Raw genomic sequence first — 27,561 nt, 5'->3', positions numbered from 1 at the left:
ACGAGTACACTCAACATCCTTCCTCGAATCATAGCAAGCGTTTCAAAATTTCAAACATAAGAAAAACATTACTGAAATATCTCTGCTTTAAAAAATTAAAAATAAACAAAGGACTTAAAACATATTATATAGATCTGAGATAAGTTTACACAATTTCAGTTTGTGTTCGTGATAAATTTGTTTGCCATGACACCAATCTCGACTGACCAGTACTTGCCTAAAAATTAGACATTGACTGACCAGTGACTGACTAAATGACAATCTCATTGACTAAAAGTAGGACATTGTCTGACCAGTGACTGACTAAAAATTAGACATTTTCTGACCAGTCACTAACTGACGATCACATTGACTGACCAGGGCCTGCCTAAAAATTGGACATTGACTGACTATGTGACGGTCTCCTTGATTGCCCGTTGACTGACTAAAAATTGGACATTGTCTGACCAGTGATTTACTAATTGACAATCTCATTGAGTGACTGAAAGTAGGACATTGTCTGACCAGTGACTGACTAACTGAATATCTCATTGACAGACCGGAGACTGACTAAATTTGGACATTGACTGAGCAGTGACAGAGTGATCTCATTAACTAAGCACTGATAGACTAAAATTTGGACATTCACTGAACAGGAACTGAGAAAGTGAAGATCTCCTTGCCTGACCAGTGACTGAATAAAAATTGGACATTGACTGACTAAGTGACGATCTCATTGACAGCCTAGTGACTGAGTGACGATCTGATTAACTGACCAGTGACAGAATAAAAATTGGACATTCACTGAAAATCGACTGAGAAAGTGAAGATCTCTTTGCCTGACCAGTGACTGAATAAAAATTGAACATTGACTGACTAAGTGACGTCCTTATTGACTGAGCATTGGATTTGGACGGAAGAAATTGCCTTTTTTCGATAAGAGAGAGGAAAGATGTTTTCAGTCCAATCTATTGCGCTACAGCTGAAATGGAAACAGAAAATCATTTTAAAATTCTTTTCTAGAGCTACATTTCAGAACTGCAAAATTTAAATGAAATTTTATGGTAACCTGAAATTAAAATATTATTTGCAGTTAAATGCCGTTGCTAAATTTGATTTTCTTGTGCTCTTAATTTAATTTACTAGTTTACATACCATATTAAGTTATGATTTACCAATATGCTCTATTTTAACTATAACTTCTCATTGAATTAAGTTAAGCTGTAGCTATTATTGAAATTTTTCTTAGGCATATTTTCCCTTGTTGTCTGTGCTCCCAATTCGAAGTGACCGTCAGCTACTTCCTTTTTGTTTTTCCTATGTGATTTTTCGGCATTTCGTATAAAAAACCTCCAGATTATCATTAAAACACGAATAAGGATGTTATTTTGTATTTTAGATTTTTTTCTATCTGTGGCCTTCATGTCAAAACTTATTAGAAATAATAAATGAGAATACATTGCTTTATTTACAAACGAAGTATTTTCAATATGTGTCCCATAGCAATATGCCTTGTGTTTAAGAATGCTAAGAGTTTTTCCCTGTTTGATTCCCTGCCAACGTGCTGGCTGCATGGTTGGCTTCTGCAGTATTCCTTATCTCGATGTATATTAGGCGATTTCCTATAGAACGTTCTCCGCTAAGCCATCCCTCGCGCCAGGTAGGTAACCATCCTTTTCTTTGCCCTTTTCAAATAACCTAAATTTTACTCAAACAAATCAGTCATGACATGAAATTTGGAAGAAATTAATTTAAATAACTTTTATAAAAATGTCTCGATTGGATATATACTGGAAGTTAAAGAATTTACACCCCACAGATACACCCAAAACAAATATTAAACTGAAAGCTTTCAGACTTTGTATTGCGCCCAAAGGGATCATTTTTTCATTTGCAGACATAAACGTTTGGACAGAATTCGGGCTAATGTCCCTCTGGGTTAAAAATATTTAAAAACAGAGTAATTCATAAATTAGAAAATGAATCCTTTCATATACTTTCATATACTTGAATAAATATTTATGAGGCATTATTAATAAAAATGAGAATAAACGAAACCCTATGAATAATCCTGAAACGTTTAGTCTGAAATCTAAAATTCAAGGTAACTATCGCAAATGACTGAGTGCAGGGGGTGTTCAGGTATCCTTTTAAGGATTTTGCAAAGAATTATATATACAAACAAACGTTATAATTTCATTTTCTAATATATTCCGTCTGAGAGCCCTTTTGTTGAACCATCATATTACATCTTGATTTGTAAGAGAAAAGCCTTTTCCTGAAAACATCAAGGTTGATTTTATGCCACTTCTTTTTCACAATGTTCCACAGTCCGTCCAATGTTTGGGGATGCCATGTATAAAGAGCTTGTTTTAAAAGTACAAATGCACATTAATCCATAGGAGACACATCAGGAGATTTGGTGGATATGCATCTAGAAGGGGAACAACTTATTAAGATCGAATAGATATGTATTTGGGCTAAAAGATGGTTAAATGTAATTAGAGATAAAACGAAATGTAGACTTCAATTTACAAAGACAGTTGCCATATCGATCTTTTTAAAATTAAATTTCAGAAATGTTATACTTTCATTATTATTAAATTTCAGAAATGTAGACTTTCAGCGTCACTAATGTCACAATTTATTTGATATTCTGTTTTCGTCTTTTTACTGTATTCAAGTTTATGATAAATATATGCTGACTTTTAAAATCTCAAGTCATAAACCGTTAATATGCATGTGTTTCTCTAAAACAAAGGCTCTGGACTCTTAACTAATATTTACCTTATTTTCAATTAAGCTTTATTTTTTAAAGCTATAGTTAAATCACTGTGTAGTTACCTTAGGTGTATGTGGATCTTCATTTAAGAAATAAACAATAAAATAAATTCCCCCCCTTATTAGCTTTTGCTTGTGTAACTAGCCGATTTAGAAATGAACATTCTCTCACTTTCATCTAAAAGAAAAACAAGGTTGATGTTGACGCCATTATCAGATAACCAATAAATTTATATTTAAGAAATTTTGCATATAAAATTCAGAAGTCAAATAACAAAAATCAGCGTTATATTTTCAGAGGCCTAGTTTCGATGGTTTTACCGAACCACCATCCTCAGCTGCAAAATCGCAAATGCGGTTTGTAGCAAATGCGGTTTTCGTTTGCGGTTTTGCAGCTGAGGATGTTGGTTCGGTAAAACCATCGAAACTAGTCCTGTGAAAATTTTGAAAATTTAACGCTGATTTTTGTTGTTTGGCTTCTGTATTAGTATTTGTTCGGCGTGTTATTGTGTCTTAATGCATATAAAATTTCAGAACAGAAGCAAAAACTATTTAACAAAATCAGTAAAACTATATAATTTGCTGCAAAATATATAAAATATACAACTGCTGAAAATTCATTGCTCATTTTCAAAGAGGAGTTGAAAAATTTTCAATATAATCTCTAAGATTTGACTCTAAAATAAATATTTAATAAATAAACAATAAAGGAAAAAATAAATGAAACTGTTTGGATAATGAAAAGTAATGTGCCAAATAAATATCTAACTATAGAATAAACAGAATAGCTAAATATTTTTGTTAACCAAAAAAATCATGCTAAACGAAAAGTAAAGCATTTCAAATAAAAATTTAAAGGAAATCAATTTGTTAAAAAGAAATTTAAACAAGAAATGTTTAGAAAAAATGCAGATATATTTTTAAAATATGGATATACGAAAGACCACATAAAAATGGAAGATTTCTAAGCTAAAATTGAAAAAGGTAAGTATTAAATATAAATTAAACGCAAATGAAAAGACAGTGTTCCAGTTTGGTATAGTTTCACTGCGCCTGGATTCTTTGAAAGCGCTGTGCAAAAGCGGGCTAGAAGACCTGCTCAATTACTGGAAAACTGCTGCAGGAGAAAGTGATAACGCATTTATTGTAACATAATGTTCTTGACACAGTGACGCTCATGCAGGATGGAACACCTCCTCATATCACAAGTAAAGCAATTCCTAAGCAAAACTTTCACCGAAGGCAGAGCAATTAGCCGTCACTGTAGAAATAAGTGGCCCTCTCGCTAGCCGGACTTAACACCAATTGATTTCTGACTTTGGCGTTACACCAAGTCCAGAACTATAGCACATATTCCTTGGTGTAGTTAAAGGACATCATTCGTCACGAAATCTCTTGCATCCGTTCGGATCTGCTACTTGCTGCAGTTAACGGTGTCGTAACTCGCTTGCAAACTGTGATTTATGGTAATACATAGAATAAGAGTCCATGCAAAAAAAAAAAAAAAAAAAAAAAAAAAGAAATTCCTTGAAATGTGCGATTTCTTCTCGTACAGCGGGCCCACCAGCGGCCGAGCGGTAAAGTCGTTGAACACTGGTAGTTCGGTCCGAGGTTCGAATCCCGCGAACGGGCTGGCTGCATGGGCGTTTTCGTGGTTTTCCCCATGTGTAACGTGTATACGAGCCAGTTTCCATTAGAAAGTCCTCCACGATGGCATCCCTCCCCTTAGGCAGATAGCCCTCGAGGCTTTGCCATAATCACACACACACTTCTCGTACAGCGCTCTCTACTGACGAAATTATGTTTTTCATTTACCAAAAAAATAAATCCCTCTTGAAGGACTTTTCGGAAATCGTGTTCAATTCTACAAATTTCTTCAATTTTAATGAATTTTTAAAATGTTGACGGACTTATGGAGCACCCTCTCTCTATATATATCATGATAACCTCAAGCATTTAATTTATTTGGCAGCATGATTTATATTTAAATTAATTTGGTCTGACAATTAAATGAAACGTCTACACGGGGTTTCGCGGTTCTTCCCATGTGTAGCACAAAGAAATTTCCCTTGGGAAGTCGCGCATTAGAGCATATCTGCCCTCAGTCCCATAGTGGGCGCAGTTGTGCCTAAAAAAATCCATTCCAGTCTGGCTCTAAATTTGAGTAAAGTAGTCATCTCTTTAAGGTGGTTCTACTTCGCAAATCCTGCACATCATTTTATATAAAACGGTACCTTACTTTTCATTAGTTAAATGTTTCCGCTTTCATTTTAAATAATTCATGCCGCTCATTAAAAATGAAAATGTCTTCTACTATGGTAGGTTTAAAGCCTTCACGGAAAGGAAGAAATTCGTTGCTAAGAGTTTGCTTAGCCGTGCATCAAGTACTTGTCTTCACGGATACAGGATTCATTTATATCAATATTTAAAACAGCAAAAGTTCCAAAATTCGGGTAGTAAATCAACTCTCTAAAAAGTGTGAACTACAGAAAACATAATTTTATTTCCAAAAGTATCGTATAAAGGAGTTTGTTTTGCTCGAAAGTAATGAACTCTTCCTGGCTAAGTCGGAAAAGCGTTTTCGTTTCATCGCGGGAATTAAATGTATTAAAATTTTCAATTACTGCTGCTTAGATTTGAATGTATGTTCCGTTTGCTTTAAGGGATAATGAAGAAAATACAATAGAAATTAATTTGTCTTCTTTTCACTTTTGCTCTTTGATATTTTATTATTTTATACATTCAATATTACCAAGAAGAAGTAAAACTTCATTCCATTTTTTTACAGAATTAAAACAATTTTTGGAATTTTATGCAAAGGAATTGAAAGGATGATTCCTTTATCGAGATAAAATTTTTTTATCTGTAATATTTTTATGCTTGGGAAAAAATAAAATAATTTTATTCCGCAACTGTAACATGAACATTTATTTTTAAACTCAAAAATTTCCAAACCAAAGATTTTAAATTACGTCCAAAGGGGCGTTTTTTTTTTTTTATCATTTTGTGTGTTACCTTTATTTATTAAATATCACGTTCTGCACGTTCACTTAAACTATAAAATTTAATTCAAGAGCAATATCGCAAAATAGTTTTGAGCATATCTTTAGAATTTCCGATACAGAGTCTCGCGCGTTGGAGAGAAAAATGTTTTTTCTATACAACGTTACCATTGCTTGCTTTGAAATCCTTGAGTTTGTTAATCAAAAATTCGTTAAAGTTTTACAAATATGAAATCTATAATAAAACAAATTCCAAATTTCAAATTTGGAATTCCACATGCCCATATTCGCAGTAGGATTAACTTCTTCGTGTTCTTGCTAAGGATAACTATGCAACAATTTTATAAATTTCAGTTAAAACAATAAACTCAGATGAGAAAACTCCCAAAGACGAACGACCAATTCCGAAAATGAAAAGTATTTTCGAGAATATAATCAAATAATTAAATTCCAATCAAGAAGTTACAAATTACATTCTAACATCTCGAACTACAGTTAAAGTTTCAGAAAAGTACCAAAATATTTTTGCAATATGAAAGAATATAAATTTTTAGAAATTAAAATTAAAAATTTTTTAAAGCTTTATATTAATTTTTTTTAAAACGTGTATCTAACAACTAAGACAGTTTTAACACCTATAAGTACAGATCGAACAATCTGACCGATGGGCATTTTACGTTTTGATTTTGGTAATACTGAATGAGGAATGTTTGGTAACATTTTTTCTGCTTTAGTAAAAATTTCAAAATTGTAATACGTATATTATCAGTCACGTTTAATAATCTTTGTTAATTTAAATATTCTTTAATTCCTTATTGTTTCTTACGATACTTTTAAGTAGTAAAATTAAAATGTATACACGATCAAAATGACCGCATGTGTAACTTAACGTTATAACGAATATGTGTTAAGCTAAATTCAGATTATTCTATTAGTATTAGAATTCTTCAATTCAAGATCTAGAAGACAAAATCAGGTATTTGAAAGAAGGTGTTAAATGCTATATTGCAAGAGAAAAGTTTGATGTGATATTATTTCATTATAAATTAATAACGACAGACATTTTTACCACATTTTAGTAAAAAAGGACTTAAGGATTTGGATTTCTTTTTGAGGAACAAAAACTGCCATCAAGGATCTATTTTTTATGCATGTATATGCATGCATGAGCTTACTGAGAGTAACGAACACAAGTTACAATACATCAATACTGTAGTTGTAAACAATACCGTAATCATTGAATACGTCGGTGTTTAATGATTTACAGTATTGTTTACGATGGACAAATGCATAGCCTAATCTACAGAATTTCTTAAAAAGTATAATAAACACCACTGTTTCTTCCTTTTCAATCTAATTTTTACTTAGAAAACCAAAAATATAATAATAAAATAAACTAGATATGTATGATCAACATTTGGTATGTCGTGCATTCAAAACAGCTAAGGCGTTTAAGTACACTACCATCCATTTGTCACAGTTTTATTAAAGAATCATAACTTAGAATAACTATGAAATATTTATTTAACAAGTTAGAGAGTTTGCTTAACTCAATTAGAACACAAAAATAAAATTCTTCAACATTTAAATTTGAAGTGTTAAAGAAAGAATTTACAAAAGATTCATAAATATTTTATATATTTTCAGACTTCCTATTAGGCAATAATATCACGAGTATATTCCGAAAAGGAACAGAGCTTAGACTCAGTACAACACACATTTAAAATTTTTTAAGACTTCATCAACATTTCCTAAAAAATTTCCTAAAAAATATTATAACATCCATTTTTTTCTTACTTTTAATATATTTTTTACTGATGCTTGGCAAATGATTTAATTACAAGCAGAGCAAAAAAAAGTTAAAGTGATGATTAAAAAGCGAAAGAAACCAAGTACTTTTGTTCAAGAAAATCAATTCTTTGTTTTATTACATTGATTGAAAAATTATACAGAATTTCACAGTTCATTTGATAGGCGCATATAACAAATATTCTTTTTAAAGCATGGTTTTCGTATTTTATCGTCAAATTTATAGCTCTCAAACTTGTAAAATATTCTAACTAATGTTCTTAATCATAAAAGAAATTGTTGTTGAAACACAACATGTACTAACTATTGTTCTTAAACTAAGGTTAAATATGCTAACTAATTTTTTCTTGAACATAAAGAAATTGTTTAATTTTCTTAAATATAATATAAAACTGCGAAAATCGCCACACAACTGTAACTACATGACGTAACTTTCATTCGCCATTCAGATAAACGAGCAGACGATATGTTAGCGAAGCCGGCGATGTAACTTTTTTCCCCCTTTCTTTTCATTTTAATCTATGTAAATAAATCGTAATTTAATTATAGCTCGAGAAGTTTTAGTGTTGATTATTAATGTTATTTTCAACTGTTATGCATTACAAGAGGTTACCTATTTTCAAAGATTTTCAGGGTGATACAGGTGAGCATTTTACATTTATAACTTTCTCTCTAACTGTATAATTCTTTAAGATGTAAAACATTGCTTCTGAAGAAAATTTGGAAAAATTAAAACGAAAACGCAGTGTTGAAAGAAGCAATCCTACTAAACTAATTTCAAGAATTAATTTAGTATCATTAATTAGCACTTCGGAAAGTACGTATAACACAGAACTGTACAGAAACACTGTTTAATAAATAAATAAAAAAGCTGATGTTTACACCACGACTTTCTTCCACGGAATATTAAATTATACGCATTTTTTCTTGCATTTCATTTAAACTTATTGGATTGAATTCAATCTACTTCGTCAATAGCGCATAAACCACGAGAGAATAAATGCACATTTTAAAATTCCCTATATTTGTTTACCATAGAGACACTCTGGCGTTAGGTTAACTTAACAGCGTTACATTTCGTTCATATTATAACTCAGAATGCACAAACTTTATATCATTTGAAGAATTATCTCATCCTTGCCACATATTCTATTCAAATACTATAATAAATCTAGAACGTTGTATAAGAGAAATTAAGCAAACAAAACAAAATGAAACAGTTTTTCACAGACGGTTCAGTACTTCTCATTTAATTAATTCCTTTCTCACTTCACGGCAAGCCAAACTACATAAAAACTCAAAATATCAGTATTAAAAATTACGAAGTAAATCTTAAACACTTATTTTCTCGAATAAATTCCAGAATGGATTAAACATGATTTAATTCGCAATAATAAAAGAAGGCGTTATCCTTGTTGCTGCGAAGCTTTGTTTCTATAGATTGGCAACAGATTCACTATTCTGCGGCTTCAAATGTAAACAAGCGTGGCCGCCATGGAAAAATTAATTAGGCATAGCTGCACTTAAACAAATTTTAAATTGTTGATAATTCTACAAATATTGCATGCACGTTTACTAAAGGCATAAAAGCCTTAACCGAAAGATAAGAACAACATAATTCAACCACTTTTAAAGCAAAAAATGCATAATTTACAAACATATAAGAATAAAGAAACTGAGATCACTGAGCCGAGTAAAAGAGCGAATGTATATATGTATATATTTATAGACTTTTGATGCGGCCGATTGCAACCAAAATAGGAGATGCACATCTTCATGTTATAGCAGTTCTATATACAAAATTTCAACGTTCTGAGGCTACTCGTATTTGAGTTATGGGAGATACGTACGTATGGAAGTACTGACGCTACGAAAAATTCTCTTCAGAATTCATTTTAAATCAATTTCATAACTTTTGGGGGGATAAAGAGTCTTTTATTATGTCCTTACGTACAGATGTCACTCAAAAACATTGTTAAATTGCATTCGATAGAGGTGAAAATGGATATTTTCTATGAAATATGATGCCTGAAATTTTTCGCGATTACAATACTTCCTTTTTGTTTCGTATAAAAAAGTAAAAAGAAAAATTCTTCATTCTTACAAGCAGTTTTACAGATAACACAAGATATTTAAATTGCTTCGCCTTTCTTTAATCTTTCGAGAATTACATAATCTATTTTTGCTACAGTGTACCAATAGGCTACAGTGTCTATTTTTGCTACAGTGTACCGATATATTAATTCCACCAGCGAACAACTTTTTGATTCCTTGTACGAAGTAAAGGAATCTGTACGTAAGGACAGAATAAATGACTCTTTTTCCCAAAAGGGGTTGCAAAAAGGATTTTAAATATATTCAGAAGGGATATTTTTTTACGACTGCACGTACATATGTATGTATCTCGCATTGCTCAAACGCGAGTAGCTTTAGAACATTTAAATTTTGTATATAGGGCTGCTCTAACATGTAGCTGTGTACCTTCGTTTTTAGTTGCAATCGGCCGCACCAAAAGTATATATATATATATATACACCCACACCCACTCTGTTACTCGGCTCCATGAGCTCAATTGTTTTAATTCTTATATGTTGGTAAACAAAGTAATTTTTGCTTTAAAAATGATTGAATTATGTTGTTATGTCGGGTAACTTTAGTTAATCTACGTGCGACAGTTGTAGAATTATCAACAATTTAAAAGTTGTTTATGTGCGCGGCTAAGCCTGATTTTTTAGCATAGCAGCCATATGTTTACATTTGAAACTCAGCAGCCGCGAAGTGATAACTGAATTAATTGAACGAGAAATATATCTCTAGTGAAATTCGAGTGAACAAGTTGGAATGAAATAAAGGAAAAAAGGGCGTATAATTTAATACTCCATACAAGGAAGTCATGTGGTGTACATAAGCGATTTTTATACTTATAACTGTTACCGACTTATAATCACTATTTGCTATATAATTATTTTGCATGTTAATTTATCTGCAAAATCAGAAGTATGTAGAGATTGTATTTCTTCATTCTTTGTTTCTATATATAGTCGTTTTTATAAGCTGAGTTCCTATCATTAATTTCGAGTAAACGAAATTTCGTTTAATCTGCAGAAATAAAATTAAAAATTAAGCGGCAATAAAATTCTAAAAGGTACATGAATGAAATCAAGATTAATAAAGAGAAGGCGCATATTTTAAAATTCTGAAAAATTAAATTGCTTGTGTTTTTATTTCCTTGTGCGAAGTAAAGGAAGTATTTTAATCGCGACAAATTTCTGGCGTCATATTTCAAAGAAAATATCCATTTTGACTGCAAATCAAATTCATTTAAGGCCCACCAGCGGCCGAGCAGTAAAGTCGTTGAGCACTGGTAGTTCGGTCGGAGGTTCGAATCCCGCGAACGGGCTGGCTGCATGGGTGTTCTCGTGGTTTTCCCCATGTGTAACATGTATAAGAGCCAGTTTCCCTTGGAAAGTCCTCCACGAAGGCATCCCTCCCCTTAGGCAGATAACCCTAGTTTGCTTTGCCATAATTAAATACACCAAATTCATTTATTTTTCTCTCGTTTTCTGTACTATAAATCGTTTAGCGGACTTAGAAGAACGGTTTGCAATAAAAATTATTCCTGAAGCTTTTAGAAGAATCATTTAGAGCACACGAATAAAAAGGGCGATCGGCAAGAAGGAAATTTTTCATTAAAAAGAAAATAAGTGAAACTACGCCTGGCCTTCGCAAAATCTACAGTAAGTAAAGTTTTTTTGTTCTACAGACGAATAAATAGCTGAGAAAATCAGAATTAAGAACTGAATTCGAAAAACCTACTGCCTAATGTCACGCATAGGGATACAGATGAAGATGTTTCTTTGTCTTTAGAATACGAAAATATCGTTTGTCTAAAATAATATGGATTGGTATAAATATATAAATATTCTTAATGAAAATCTGGAAACGTCTGCGAAAAACCCTGGAATGCAAAATACATTCGAGTTTTATCAGAATAACTGTCTGTATGTATATAAGATTGTATGTTTAAAGATATATTGTAATTATACAATCTTAAACATACAGCCCTACTGTCCTTAACATACAGCCCTTGTGGTTATTTTACAACTATGCTGAAATTAAAAAACCTTTTCCATATTCGGAACATAATTTCTATAGAACATACATGGAACTGATTGAAGAAAAGAACAAGGAAACATGATACTTTTTCAATAGCTTTGCCAAAAGCAATTTTCGTGTAGGAATGTAGCAAATTTTAACACATAAAAAAAATTATTTGAATCTATGCTAAAGCGTATGAAAAGTGTAATCTTGGTTATGAAATATAAACTGTGTTAAAGCTGCAAGAATCGAGGTAATATTCATACATTTGTAAGACTAGTTTTTTCGAAGGTTTAAATATAGAACCAGCTGCAGTAATGCAAGTGACGAAAGAGAAGCTGTCAATAAAAAAGGGTAGCATCTATTGACAAAACCTGAAAACAACTAGGAAATAATTTCCTTAAAAGTTGAGGGTAAAGACGGATTGAAACTGGGATGGCTAACTATAACTGAAAGATTTTTATAAATGTGAAATGCTTAAATTTCGGGCTATAGAACATATGTCTCATATTCTGTAGCTCGAAATTTTACGGGATTCTCAGTTTGATCAGTGTAAATTGATTACATTGGCAGCAAATCCTGTACACAGGGTGTCCCGTAAATAGCATCCAAACTCTGCACAGCCATGTTCCTCGTGCCGATTACATAAAAAATGCGCGAAGAACTGTACCTGTGCGGTCCATAGTTTTCGATATAATTGCAAAAGAAAATTATGACGTCATATCGCCGATGGTTCTAGCGGGGTGAAGCTCTGGCGCATTTTATCTCCTCTGTGCGTGATTGGCTGGATATGGAATACGCAGGCCGCTGGTTTGGATGTGGGGCTCCGGTTCTATGGCCACCGCGATCGCCAGATCTCACAGCGTTGGATTTTTTTCCTATGGTGACATCTTAAGCAATTGGTGTATCGAGACTTAGTGACTATAGAAACGGACTTGATCGCTTAGCTGCATGCTGCTTGAACTTCGGTAGACAACGCGCTGCTGCGACGTGTGCACTCATCCATTCCAGGACGCTCTAAAGTCTGCCTCGATATTCACGGCGGGCACCTTGAACATCTGCCTTTATAAATACTGCTGCTGATGTGTCAAATAAAGCGTTTTTCATTGCACCGGTTATGATGTATTTTTCTTGTAAATTATGGATCGTACGGGTACAGTTCTTTGGACATTTTTTATGTAATCCCAAAGAGGAATCTGGTTGTGCAGAATTTGGACGCTATTTATGGGACACCCTGTATATTCTTGGAGTTCATATCCTGTAAGGGTCCTTAACCATTTGCGCTAAAAAGACGTGCCACGCACGTCGAGACGCTTTTGTCTCAAACCGCGACCGACGTGAACACCACGTCGATAGACATTTATCACAAAAATGAAAATAACGTGGTGCACACGTCGCCTAACAACGAGATTGTTTATGTTTAGGAACATGCACGAACTCGGTTAATACACAATAATTTAATATGTTCATTATAATGTAGATTTTTTGTGGCAACAGTTATGTTTTTTATATATTGCTTTGAGCTTGATAACTCACGGAATGTTATTCTTTTTGTAATGTTTAGAATGCTAAATAAATAAGTTCGTTGTTAATTAAAAAGGTTTTCTCTGCAAAATATATTACCATTCGTCCGAAGTTATTAAATAAGTCAAGAAATTGATTAATTTCAAACAGTTTATTTCTCGAGTTACAGCTCTGGATTGCACTCGCAGACGCGGAGCGGCGTAAATGAGACACTTTACCGCTTGTTAAATTGTAGCGCACGGCACCGCAACCGTGAAGTTTAATCGTAGCGCAAGTGGTTAAGTATGGAACTGCGAATTATACTGAAAGAAGAAAAAAACGAACGGAAAGTTGAATTTCTGTAAAAACGTGCAATTTTATAGCTAATCGTTGGAAAGAAAAGAATGACAACAGAGTTCTTATGATCTAAAACGAGAGAGTGCGTTTTGATGTCTTGAGTACTTTTTAACCGCTTGGCCAATAATGTTAGGCGGAAAGCCTTTGTCAGTAGTAACTGCTTTTAAGTAATTTAGTTCTTGACCAAGAGCCGACTTAGAAAAGCAAACCTCAAGTGCACAGAAAATGAAAGAATGAAACTAACTTCCGAAAATACACTTATCGACTGTGCATCTGCAAATTAAAGTTTTAGAAAATCAGTTTTCAAAATGAAAAGTATGCATTTGAAGGAAGAAGCAAAACATAGAGGTGCATATAAAGTAAAAGCTTGACTATCCGATTTTCATTCAAATAACCGGAAAGTAGAAGTAGCCGTTTTTCCCTTCGAAACATTAAGCAAATAAGAGCCTTTAAAAGGTCATCCTCAAGTATAGCTTTTTGCATCCCGGTGAAATCTCAAATCTCAGCGATTCTTATTCTGCCGCGAATACACCGGTTGCACCAGTTGTGCTTTGTCAATCCTATTCATTCTGGATAAGCTGGTGTAGTTTTTGTAAAAATTGATAGAAATTAACTGATATTTTTCCCCCTCGCATTTTGAAGAATTGTTAGAAATCGGGACATGACTTGCTATAGTGTATTTTTGAAATTACAGGATTTTGATATCGAGAACCTTGTGCATTAATGGGACCTTTGCAAATTTCATTCGAAAGATTAAGATAAGCGTTTAAAGGGATTTTTTTTTTTTTTTTAATGTATCATACCCGTAGCTTGTATTTGTTGATTAACTAACTGTTCCTTTATAACTACAGACGGAATGATTGGCGCTGGAATCTTCGGAGATCTGGTTAACCTATGGACGAGTGGTAAAATCTCTAAACACTGTTAATTCGACGGGCTTTTGAATTCCGCGAACGAGCTAGCTGCATTCGCCTTTTCGTGGTTTTCTCATAAGTAATATAGATACGATCCGGTTTCTCTTAGTTTGGTTTAGTTTATTTAATTACGGCAAAGCACACTAGGGCTATCTGCCTAATGGGAGGGATGCCTTCGTGGAGGCCTTTCTAAGAGAAACTGGCTCGTATACACGTTACACATGTGGAAAACCGCGAAAACGCCCATGCAGCCAGCCCGTTCGCGGGATTCGAACCTCGGACCGAACTACCAGTGTTCAGCGAATTTACCGCTCGGCCGCTGGTGGGCCCCCTGTTTGTCTTAGAAAGTTCTCCATTGAAGGCATCCCTTGTCTTAGCGCACACCAGCGGCCGAGCGGTAAGGTAGCTCAACATTGGTATTTCGGACCGAGGTTCGAATCTCGCGAACGAGCTGACTTCAGGGGCGTTCTCGTGGTTTTCTTCGTGTGTAACGTGTATACGAGCAAGTTTCTCTTAGAGCTCGCATAGAGCAAGTTTCTCTATACGAGCAAGTGTTAATGTGTATACGAGCAAGTCCTCCACGAATCCATCCTTTCCTTAGGCAGACAGCCCTCGAGGTTTTGCCGTAATCATGTAAACCAAACCCCTCTGTCAGGCAGATAGCCCTGGTGTGCTTTGCCATAATGAAATCAAACGCAATCTGGCCTTTATTTTTGCAACCATTGGATCAACACAAAAAATTACAAAAATTATTTTAATATCAATTTTATAAAAATTACGAAATCGTACATTTTAGTTAATTTGCTTCTATGCTATATTTCCACTTAGATCTTTGAATATTAAAGGAAAACAGAACATTTATTAATAATATTTATTCGGAAAATCCTAGAAACGGTAAAGAATTTTACGGCTTACAATCATGTCAAAATATAAATAACGTTTGAAATTATTTATACTTATTTCGACATGATTGTAAGCCCGTAAAATTCTTTACTGCTTGACAGCATTCACAATCTGCATATGGAGATACGCATATTGATACTACAGCGCTAAGTTCTGAGAGAGAGGGAGCCCGCAAGCAGCCGAACGGTAAAATCGCTGAACACTGGTAGTTTCGACTTGGATTCGAATTCAGGCGAACGGGTTGACTACTTTGATGTGTTCCTGGTTTTCCCCACGTATAGCGTGTGTACGTGCTTGTTTTCCTCAGAAAGTCCTCCACGAAGGCATCCCCCCAGGCAGCTAGCCATAGTGTGCTTTGCCATAATAAACTGAACTAAACCCCCGGAGAGAAGATTTTCAAGTTAAAGGCATTTTACAACCATTCGATTCGATTTAATACTTGTTTTATTACACGAAGTAAAAAGTTTTGATCGCGACAAATTCAGACGCAGGCGCCCAGAGTTAGAACCAGTATTATTACGGGCATTTTTATCTTTTTCTGTACTTTATTTTTTTAATTCTTCGTTTTTCATCAGTTTGGTTATTTATGTATAATTCTTATTAAATAAGCTTGCTCTTATCAGGTGTAGAAAATGAAGTTCTATAAATGTTCAGAAATGATGTCATCATAATACAAGTGTCGGAGGACGGGGACGCCTGACGTATGATAGAGGCAAGCAGGCATATGTCCCGCATCCTCCACTATCTAGTAGCAACAACTCCCTGGGGCCCCAGAAGGCAGCACCGGGAGTTTATTTGGATCTTAAATAAAAATTACAGGGTCATTCAAGGGCAAGCGAGTATTACATTTGCTTGTTAGTCTACAGAAGTACGGTAGTTATATGACATCGAATATAGAAACAGAAAATACATACTCATGTAGTCATCATAATACAAGTTGGAGAGTATATAGAAATAATTTCTTTTTTCTTCCGTGCAGTGCTGCACGATCGGTATGGGAAAAGCCCGAGACGTACAGCGACGGGAAAAAATATTTGAACAGAGCCCTTGTTTAAGCACTAACTTCATTGTTAATAAGTTAAACTAAAAATAAATACTGGTGGAGAAGCCCACTGCGCTTCAGATAGCGTAAGAAATGAAAAATACCCACCGAAAGTCAATTGGCACATTTATTTTAAGAAAAATTTTAATTGGCAATGTCTGGAATCAGAGAAGATCGTGCCAAAATAGTCCAATTAAGGAGGAATGGTTTTACCTTTTCGGTGTATATCAACTGTTTCCTACTTTTACTTACGAAGCAAGTGGAAACTGCAAGCAGTGTGATTGACCCAAACCACTTTCAGCAAGGGACTCATTTAAAGCTTTGTTAAAAGTAATTAGTAGCAATGAAATTGAAAATGACATTACATCATGCTTTTTTTTGACACCATGTACTGTAAAAAATCATACACATAGATTTGTCTATAAGGGTAGATGCGTAATGAGGAAGCAAATAGGAAAATTATTGAAGCAAATAGGAAAAAAAGATAAGACAATCTCTGGGCGGTCTCCTCTCAGTCAATTCAATGACACTTAGGGTCGTCAAACCCCGCGGAACTAGGCATAGGGCTTCAAACCCTGGTCTAGAACCTTGGAGAGATCGGCGCCAAAGCACCTGGAGCAACAGAGACCCAGGGCGTCACCAGCCGCCAGTTTGCTACCTACCAGTCGCTCGGGCAGCCCGTTGCAGAGGGACATTACCCAGTGTACCCGGGAGGACCCCGGGCTACTAGAGCCCTCAGTTTTAGGACCTGCCAGACTCACGGGCCGACCTCTCCGACCTTATGTTCTCTCCGAGGCCTCCAGAACCACAAGTTTCGTAATTTGTCTACTCCCAAGGCCGCGATTGGTTAGGTACATAAGCAGTACCTTCGCAAAGTTCTCTACGTCGACCCCCAGGAGGAATAGAAGAAAAGGCTTTAGTTAGCAAAGCCCTTTGGAATTGAGCTAAATTATAATATTCAGTGACGAAAGTACGTTTAACTTATTTGGATCGTACGGCAAAAAAAAATTAGTTTAGATGAAAAGTGAAAAGAAAAAAAAAAAAAACTTTGATTCCTCAACATGTGGTTTCTACAATTAAAAAAACGTATTATAATTTGGGGATAAAAGTCTCTTAATGGACCTGATAAATTAGCATTTATTGATGGCATTCGCCGAGTATGTGGACATTTGCGAAATACCAAATAACCAACTCACCAAGTAGCCCACATTCATTGGGAAATGCATCCGCGTTCAGCAACTTTTCCAACCCGCCATTGGTGAGCCTGAGTGCTTAAATATTGGAACGTGCAGTGTTATACTCATCATTCCAGTACGTGTCATCATTCCCGTGCATGTGATGACCCATATATGTCATCATTCGGGAAATGTTATAGCGAGTGAATTGGCTTGCCAGATGGAATATAAGCAACAGCATCTAAAAGTTGCATTATCCTGCTCGTTGTTAAATTCTTTGAAAAACGAGCTAAAATTATTTCATTTGCTGTACAAATTAACTAAATTTTGTATCATATTTTTAGTTAAACTTCGGACTAGTTGGTGAAATTCGTGATGAACGTATTCTTTTAAGAGTAGCGAAAGCATTTTCTTCTGTTTTTAGAACTCTGTTATTTTAGATATTGAGACTTTAATGAGAAAGTTAAGTAGTATGACAGAATTCAATTCATTCACTTCAAAATTCAATCTTGCTCTTATCCGGAAAAAAGAGAGATAAGATATATTTTTACAGCTTAATTGAAAAAGATTTTTGTAGCAGAAGATTCAAAAGCAAAGGATTTCTATAGGAGAATTCGTATTTGAATCCTTTTGCGTCCCCCGAAATCAAATTACGTTATTTTAGGTAAGTCACTTTAGTTTTGATTTAGCGGTTGAATACTTCTTATTGTCTAATAATTAATAAGAGAAAATTAGTAAACTATTTTTCCCTTCTGGGAAATAAAAGTTTTTTTAGGTACATTACTTAATATTCATTCCGAAATCCCAGTGTTCGATGTTATGCAAATTGTATTTCTTTCTTTGTACCGAGGAGCGGCGCAGACGCAAATTTGTTAGGTTTTTAAAGCTCGCGTTTAGAGCTTTGAGGTTGCTGTGAATTACTGGAGTTTCAACTAGGCAGAGATTCTTCTGAGTTTGTGTGGTCTTCGCCGTTCCTTAACTAACTTATTTTGAAAGTCAATAAAGAAGTTTATGATTCTGAGGTTTTTTGGGTTCTATACTGAAGTAATATCAAGTCAATTTACAGTCTACTATTTTTAACAACGGAACGTACACCCAGTAGTCTCCTTTTCCATTCTGAGGCCCACCAGCGGCCGAGCGGTAAAGTCGCTGAACACTGGTAGTTCGGTCCGAGGTTCGAATCCCGCGAACGGGCTGGCTGCATGGGCGTTTTCGTGGTTTTCCCCATGTGTAACGTGTATACGAGCCAGTTTCCCTTAGAAAGTCCTCCACGAAAGGCATCCCTCCCCTTAGGCAGATAGCCCTCGTGTGCTTTGCCATAATTAAATACACCTACACCTACACCTTTTCCATTCTGTTCTTTTGCTTCAGCAAGATTAGGGATTCATCACAATTTTCTGCTTTTGCCGTCGACATGCCACATTGATGAATAAAACTGTGGAGACCGAAGAATTTGTTTGAAAACGAGTCAATTTAGTCAGCAATTGTTTCCGATAAAATAAAGAAATTAAATGCAATGCAAATGAAGAACAAAATTGCGATACTTAAAATAAAAATTTTATAGAATGTTAAAACAATTTAAATCATGTACAAAGTTACTCAAAAAATTCATCTTTTTACAAATGTTTAACAGAATTTGAAGGGAAACATAATTTATTTAATATCACTTGGACTGTTTAAATTTCTGGTCAATCATAACAGATACTACGTCATTCAGTCTTTAGTACATTTCAGTCGATAATGCATTGCCGGGATAGCGTGAATAGCACATAATTAGAGTTCGTTAAGACAAATGGCAGTAAAACAATTAATATTCAAACAGTGCCCCCTCAAACGAAAAACGTTCAGATTTTAATGATCGCTCCAAAGGGTTCTTTTAAAGTTTAATATGATTTATGAGTACGTTGTGAATGGATAAATCTAGGTAGAATAGCGAAACATTTGATAGAATATTCGGAAAGCATGTATTTAGAATTCCAATCTGGAAATCTGTATATTTAAAAAACGGAAAAATGTAGTGTACAGAGGCTGTTCGCACATTTTTTAGACGATTTTGGCAAGCGGTAATAAAAGGTCGTTTGCTGCAAAAGAAGTAATTGCAATTGTACTATATTTTTAAAAGTCAAAATTATCGTCTGTGGCTTGAAAGTTTTGTTTTTATTCAAAATGGCGAATTTAGCAAAGCAGTGGTTCGAAGACTACATTTACGCTCTTTCCGAAGAGAAATATGCATACTCCATTATCCAAAAACGATGTGAGAGTCATGGTTTTGTGATATCTAAAGCGTCGATAGGTAATATCATCAACAAGAAAGGGAAAAAAAACGTCAAATAGGAACCTCAAAAATTCTAAACCAGTATCCAAGGAAAAAACGGACATCTTCGACTATTGCAAAGGTACGTTGTTTAATGTTAAAAGAAAATCCCCCTAGTCAAAGGACAATTGCAAAATCATTAAAATGCTCGTTGTCCACTGTAAACAAAATGATAAACGTTGATTTAAATCTTAAGAAAGCGAAGAAACGCAATGTGCATCGTCTTCTTCCAAACCATATCGCTCAACGCAGGACACGCTGCAGAATTCTATATGAGAAACGCTTATCCAAAGAAAATGAAAAACAATTGTCACAATAGATGAAGCATGGGTGTATTTAAATGATTGTAACAAAAAAAGAGCCATTTATTATCGTAAAAGTGAAGAAAAAAAATTTAAGCGCAAGGTTCAAAAAATCGAAAGAAAGTTTTTCTAAGGGATTCATGATTGTTGCTGGTTTTTCTTATAATGGCAAGTTAAAAATAAAGAGAGTGCAAAAAAATATCAAGATTAACTCCAAATACTATCAGGAACATATTTTATCGCCAATTGTTCTGAATGAAATACCATCGCTTTACCCACAGTGCCATCAATCTGTGAGACTCCATTAGGACAAAGCTAGCAGCCCCACATCAAAATTCACTGTAAATTTCCTAAAAGAAATGGAACAAAAAAACTGGTATCAAGGTTCCTGAAATCCCTACTAAATCTCCCGATGTGTCACCTATGGATTTTTGTGCTTTCGGACTTTTAAAAACTGCATTATCCAAACGTTGTCCCAAAACCCTAACAGGACTCTGGAAAGCTGTTCGGGAGGAATGGGATAGAATACCTCTTCTGCCACTTCAAAAGGCATTATTATCCTGGAAATTGTGGTGTCGGAAGATAGTTCAGAATAAGGGATGTCAAATAGAACATCTAAAATGCAAGAATTTTATGTAATTTAGTTTTGTGAATACAATATACATCGTCTAAAAAATGTGTGAATAGCCTCTGTAGTTCTATAAAAATATTGAATTTTTAAATTAGATATATCATAAATGCATTTTTATTTAATTGAATCGGACTCGTAAGTAAAAAAAATACTGTTCTTAAGAACTGCATCTATTACTTTTAAATAACTTAGCTTGCTCGCTAACAACAAGCAGATTAAATTTAAAGGATTACATTTTCCGAATGGCAACGAAAAGTTAACGCAAAAGACTACTTGCCATTTTGGGCTAAAATCCCCACAAAATTTTTTTCCCCAGGAATGAGGTCTGAGGAATTCAGAAGCTTGGCGATAAAAGTATTCGTTGTTATTTGCTCTTTTGGACAGCCGAGCGGTTAAAGGTAATTCGACTTTGGTTTCCACTATAGGTGCTGTCTGCATGTTGGTTTTCCCATTTGTAAAGAAGATGCAAGCCAATTTCTCTAACGTTGGATGTATCCCAGGTAAATGCATTATTTACTATAACTATTTGTACGAATCCGATACGTGCTTTTAATTTCATTATATACTATAACTACGATTCTTTTTAATTAACATTATATGTCTAGATAAGCATCGGTTCACCAATTTTTTCCCATTGTTTATTAATAGGAGTTGATTATATTTCAAGTCAATTTCTTAAAAGAATAAATTAATAATAATAATCTAATAGTTATAATAAGTTTTAAAATTCTCTCTTGATTATGTCTCTTGCATCTTCAAATTACGAAATATTGTAAATTTACTGCGCAATTTCAGACGAAATCTCAAATATGCGTCGTAAAAATTAAACGGAGGTAAAGATTTTACCAGAATTATATTTATTAGTTCGTATTAAATTCAATCTTAAAATGGCTTCAGAAGTGCATTATCGAATTAAGGAATCCTAATTTCGGCTGCATTTTGCACGTTTTGTATTATTTACCAAATTTGAGCTAATGGGAAAATAACCAGAAATAATTACGTATACGAATATGAAGCTTCCATTTCCCAAAGTTTATGCACTTGCATACGAACATTAACAAACGGCGAAAAATTAACTTTAGTTAAATGCATCTGCAATTCGCGTTACCTAAACCAAACTATTGTTGGAAATTGCGTAGATACTTCTATGGAAATTACGGAATTTGGAAATTAACGTAGATACTACTTCGCTTTACAACGTTGAATTCTTTACTGAATATAGGTGAAAGATCAAGAAGCAAGCTATATTAATATATTATTTTACGAAACTCTTGAAATATACTATTCGCGATAATTGATAAATATTTTCAAATTTCGCTGTTGAATTATTTTAAATATAATGTAATAGCCTGCGTTTTGTTGTTGTTGTTGTAACTCTGTGATGTTGCATCTCAGCATTTGAATTAGGAAAATGCAGTAGATTCTTCGGTTGATCTTTACAATATGGTAACTGGTAGTTTGGCGACATTTTGGAGGCGATAAAGGTTACTACCTGGGACTTTGGTAATAATGTGAGCAGTACTCAGCTCCGATTACGCATTATTTTGTGTGAGGGAAATGAGAGATCATGGGATATGTCATGTGATATTAATGGACGAATTACGGTTCTTTAATCGGAAAAGGGGGGAAATCGGGAAAAAATCTGGAACTTTTGTATTTGGCTTTATTCTGTGTTGTGTGAAACAGTGTTTGTTAATTTTTGGATCCCATGGCCGTATCTAAAGTGAATTCGAAATGGGTATTTAGTGGTATTGAAAAGGGTAGTAATAATTGTTTCTTTAAGGTTGTGCGAGATTGAAATAAAGACGTATTATTAACTTATTTATTTTACCTGGTACCTTGCTGTGAAATATAAGTAGGATTTTAAAGATCCTTAAACAGAAAGTAGAAAGGTTTATCGGACACGTAATCAAGATTCTGAAGAAGAATAGGTAAGTTAGTATTTTTAATTATTTGAGGATATTATTTTTATGCATTGTTCTAAATGTAAGGTGGAAGTAAAGGAATTTGGTATTATTGGGAAAATTGTTATTAGCAATGATTTGGTTTAAAGTAATTAGGATTGTAAGGTAATTTTTATTAATTTAATGTATGTGCTCATTTATATTTTAAGTAGTGTTTTTGAATTTAATTATATTTTAATTAAATGATAGTTATTTTGTAAATTTTATGTTTGTAGGAATTTGGTGTATGTTTTAGTTGAAGTAAACGTGCATGGAAATAATTTAAATATCTGACACTAAGTATTTGTAATGGTTGCGGTATGAATTCGTTGGTGACGTGTATAATGTAATAGATGATTTGAAGGTAAAAGTTTTTGGATATTTTATTTATTTTATATGTGGAAATGTTCATATTTGGAAAGGGTAAATACTTTTTCGCGATCAGGTAATTTCATATATGTTCTTTTTACCGGGTTTAAAGATTGAGAAAATTGTCATGTATTTTCGTGAAATTTTCTAATTTATGAGAAAAAAGCAGTGTACATGCATATAGTGAAGAGTGTGCGCAATGCCATTTTTGTGCAATTCTGGGATGTTTTTTTAAGTAAAAATAAGTCGACGTGTACATGGTTTAGTGATATTTTAATTAAATGATAGTTATTTTGTGAATTTTATGTTTGTAGGAATTTGGTATACGTTTAAGTTGAAGTAAACGTGGATGGAAATAATTTAAATATTTGATACTAAGTATTTGTAATGCTTGCGGTATGAATTCGTTGGTGACGTGTATAATGTAATAGATGATTTGGAGGTAAAAGTTTTTGGATTTTTTTTTATTTTATATGTAGAAATGTTCATATTTGGAAAGGGTAAATACGTTTTCGCGATCAGGTAATTTCATATATGTTCTTTTTACCGGGTTTAAAGATTGAAAAAATTGTCATGTATTTTCGTGAAATTTTTCTAATTTATGAGAAAAAAGCAGTGTACGTGGATATAGTGAAGAGTGTGCGCAATGCCATTTTTGTGCAATTCTGGGATGTTTTTTTAAGTAAAAATAAGTCGGCGTGTACATGGTTTATGTGTATGTGTTATTTTGAAAAACGCGTAAGGAGTATGGTATTGTGCACTTTTTCCCAATTTTGCAGTGAATATTTGTCATGATTAAGCAATTTTGTTTGATAAAATTTCTAGCGTAAGTGTAATTCGGCTAGTAGATTGTTGGAAGAAGTGTTCAGTAGATAAAAAGAAAAGAAACATATCTTTACTTCGTGAAGACAAAATGGCTGCGGGGAAAAAAAAATAGAGGGTTGCTGTAGGAGAGTTGTTCGCCAAATTTTCGCCAAAAAATCGCCAAGTTCCCATAATGTTAAGATCAACCGATTCTTCATTAACTGTTCACAATGTCTTTTATTGAAATGTTCATTTACGAACGATTCAATACGTTTCGGAAAGTGTAACATTCCATGAAGTGCAAATTCATGAAAGTGTAACTTTTAAAAGTAAGCAATAAAAGGCAAGGCATTTAGTTTCGCGTAGATGTTTTCGAGGATACTTTTTCCTTTCGAGATTTAAAAAAAAATTCTGCAGAATGTTTTTGCTCCTGAAAAAGAGGGAACTTGTGCCTGGTAGCCTTCAAAATTGGTAGCGTTATTTAAAATCTACATCAAACTAAGGTTGTTTTTGGAGGAAAGGCTAATTTTAAATGGTTAACTGAAAGCATTTAATACTTACTTTAAAACCTTTGCAATTTAGACTTTATTTGGTAACTTTTCTTCAGTTTAAAAGATTAATTCTAATACAAACGAGCGGTGCGCACAACAAGGAATAAACAATACTCGCTCACTAGTTAAAAACAGGCAAAGTTTTTTACACAACAAAACTGTTAGTTAAGGTCAGATTTACTGTTGGTTGTCAATAATGGTTTCTTATTTTGACTATTATATTTGGCTAATCTATGGAATATGGTAACAGGTAGTTTGGCGACATTTTGGTAAGGCGATAAAGGTTACTAAGTAGGACTTTAACAATAATCTGAGTACACAGTTCGAATCACAGATTATTTTGTCTCAGAGAAATGAGAGATCATGAGACATGTCATGTGACGTTTTCCGGAAAATTCCGCTCGTGATTTGAGCTAATAAGCACTTAGAGAAACAATTTCGCAGCTGAAGTGCAGAATCGCCCACTTATTTGTTTGGCGCTTTTTACAAGAGTAAGAATTGGATTTTTGTCAATTTTCTTTGACTCTTGAAGTGAAAATAGGTCGATGTGTACATGAATAAAGTCAAGCGTGGGCGCAATGCCATTTTTGTGCAATTCTGGGATGTTTTTCTAAGTACGACGTGTACATGGATACAGCGTATGTGCACTTCTTAAAAAGGCGCGAAGCAGTGGGCGATTCTGCACTTTCTCCCAATTTCGCATCTAATCTTCGTCATGAATAAGCACTTTTGTTCCATAAAAGTTCTAGCATAAGCGTAATTCGGCTAGCAGATTGTTGGAAAAAATGTTGATAAAAAAAAAGCCTTATCTTTGTGAAAACAAAATGGCGTCCAAAAAAAGAAACTAGCAGGTTGCTGTAACAGGGTTAGTCGCCAAATTTTCGCCAAAAAATCGCCAAGTTACCATAATCCGAAGATTCACTTATATTTTATCACTTCAGTGTATAAAAATTTAAAAATATTTGACGGTACGTTTCTGCTAACGGAGTGCCACTTAAAGTCAGACATAATTACATTTTTGAGATTACGGCAATGCATACTAGGGCTATCTGCTTTAAGGGAGGAATGCCTTCGTGGAGGACTTTCTAAGGGAAACTGGCTCGTATACGCGTTACACATGGGAAAAACCACGACAACGCCCATGCAGCCGGCAAGTTCGCTGAATTAGGACCTCGGACCGAACTACCAGTGTTTAGTGATTTTACCGCTCGACCGCTGGTGGGCGTTGGTGTGAAACCTAACCAGAAGAAAGCAACGGTACTTTTCCGTTTCGCCGGCGCAAACCTCGCCATTTCCCTTTCTCCGGCGCAAATCTCGCCAAGCAGACCTTATTGGCGACAACACACAGTATACACATAAAAAAAATGTTAAGAAATGTTAATTCTAAGAATTTAAAAAAAATTTTTTTTATTATTTTGGGAGGCATAAATATTTTAATATCGTTTAGAATTTTTTCAAATGGGTCTTTTGTGTCCTTTCGCCACATAAATTCGGCAAGGTAAACTTTCCAGATGATGCCGAACAGTTCCTCTGTGTTTCTTATTCCGCCATTTTGCGCTTGTCTTTCAATTTTTTGCGTGTGCGTTCCAGTTTCCGGATCTACAAAATTTTATTTATGGTTCACTTTGAAATGTTCGAAACTTTCCTCTTCCAGTTTTTCAGTGCAATATGATTTCCATGAATCGGAATATATTGTAGTTCCTTTTTCGATGTTTTCATTTATTGCCTCTAATATAATACTCATGAATCGGTTTGGCACCATCACAAGGAAACATTCGTTTGTTTCACGACAAACTCCACCAAAGATCCACTGTTGTGGTAAAATCCGCCCCGCGTTGTTTTTGCGCTTCGTGAACATACTTTCATCCACTTCAACGATCATACCAGGGCCTCCTATTTTGCGTTGTTGACGTTTAAGTAAAGAATCCACACAAAACTCTCGCATGTAGTTATTCCAATCCACAACTGTTCCGTGACTGATTTCCAACTGCTTTTCACACCATTTAACTGAAGTTAATTCTTCACTCCAACCATAAATGAATCTTAAACACTTCAAGAAACTCAATAGCAAATTTATACTAAGGTTGGTGTTTATATGTTTGAGTTATACCGACAATGATATTTCTTGATTTTGTACGACTCTGCTCACTTATGTTTAATTCAATTATTTTGCAATATGAGACTTAATTTTATATATATTTCTAGTGTGCTTTGTATAATTTTCAATTTCTGGGTTATTTTTGAATTTTATGCTTTTAACTAGCTTGAAATATATCGAATGTTGTACGAATGCGCATTGCAGTTGTATAATGGCTTGGAGGACAAATCAAGATATACCTTGTTAGGAAAATTTCGATAATATTTAGCAATTTCTCGCCGAATGGGCGTTACTCTGAATGTTTCTTAAAGTGCATTTTTTAATAGCATACGGTTTTTAAATTAAGACTCACTCACCAAAGATGTTACTAAGACAGAATTAATTTGTTTCGTACTTACGCATTGTCGACAATAAATTAGTCGCCATGTAGTGCGATTTAGCGCCAACTATGGATATAAGCATGATATAAACATGTCGCTTTTGTCTCTTGTAACTCCAGTTAATTCTCTACATGCCCCGTTAGGATTTTATGAACAAGGATATAAATTAACTGTTATTATTATTATATATATATGTTTGCATTTAAAAAATGAGTAAAATTTGGGACCTGCTTTCTACAGATGAGTAACCGGTAGTTATTACCGGTAGGTGATTATCTTGAAAGTTATAGTACCTTGCCACCAATAAAATTGTGTGTTAGTGGACATGATATTGTCTGCTGAATACGGTGGATAAAAAAACTTACAGACTGCAGGAATTGCCTGCGAGAAATTTGCACTCATCGCGTTTTAAACGGAGCTTCTGCAAAATCAGAGTGTCAATAGTAGAAACTGACGAAAGCCAGTTTCACGGAGAGGGTCGGATATTGTAAGAGTTTATTAAAGAAAGAGGCGCCATTTCTTTTAAAATTCCTTAGTCACCATTGGAGCAAATTTCGTGATTCAAGGGCAGTCAACTTTGATGGTCGACGAGATAATACGTTAGTT

At 34.2% G+C, this 27,561-nt stretch overlaps 1 long non-coding RNA gene across 3 annotated transcripts in view; it reads left to right on the top strand.

Moving 5' to 3' along the window:
- The window catches only part of LOC146993066 (uncharacterized), a 150,831-nt gene that overhangs the window by 39,820 nt on the left and 83,450 nt on the right, over positions 1 to 27,561 (top strand). For 2 of the 3 annotated variants that reach the window (XR_015038298.1, XR_015038296.1), the window contains exon 2: positions 21,236 to 21,310. This is a non-coding gene — a long non-coding RNA (uncharacterized LOC146993066). Of the gene's footprint in view, positions 1 to 21,122; positions 21,311 to 27,561 lie in introns of those variants that run through there. The other variant, XR_015038297.1, reaches the window with a different exon arrangement.

This window comes from Stegodyphus dumicola, chromosome X1 (genome assembly GCF_044657685.1).
Source record: "Stegodyphus dumicola isolate Sdum_Otavi_A_Nest chromosome X1, ASM4465768v1".
In the NCBI taxonomy this organism is placed as follows: Eukaryota; Metazoa; Arthropoda; class Arachnida; order Araneae; family Eresidae; genus Stegodyphus; species Stegodyphus dumicola.
Note: the sequence above shows the minus strand (reverse complement) of the source record. Positions and strands in the feature narration are given on the sequence as shown.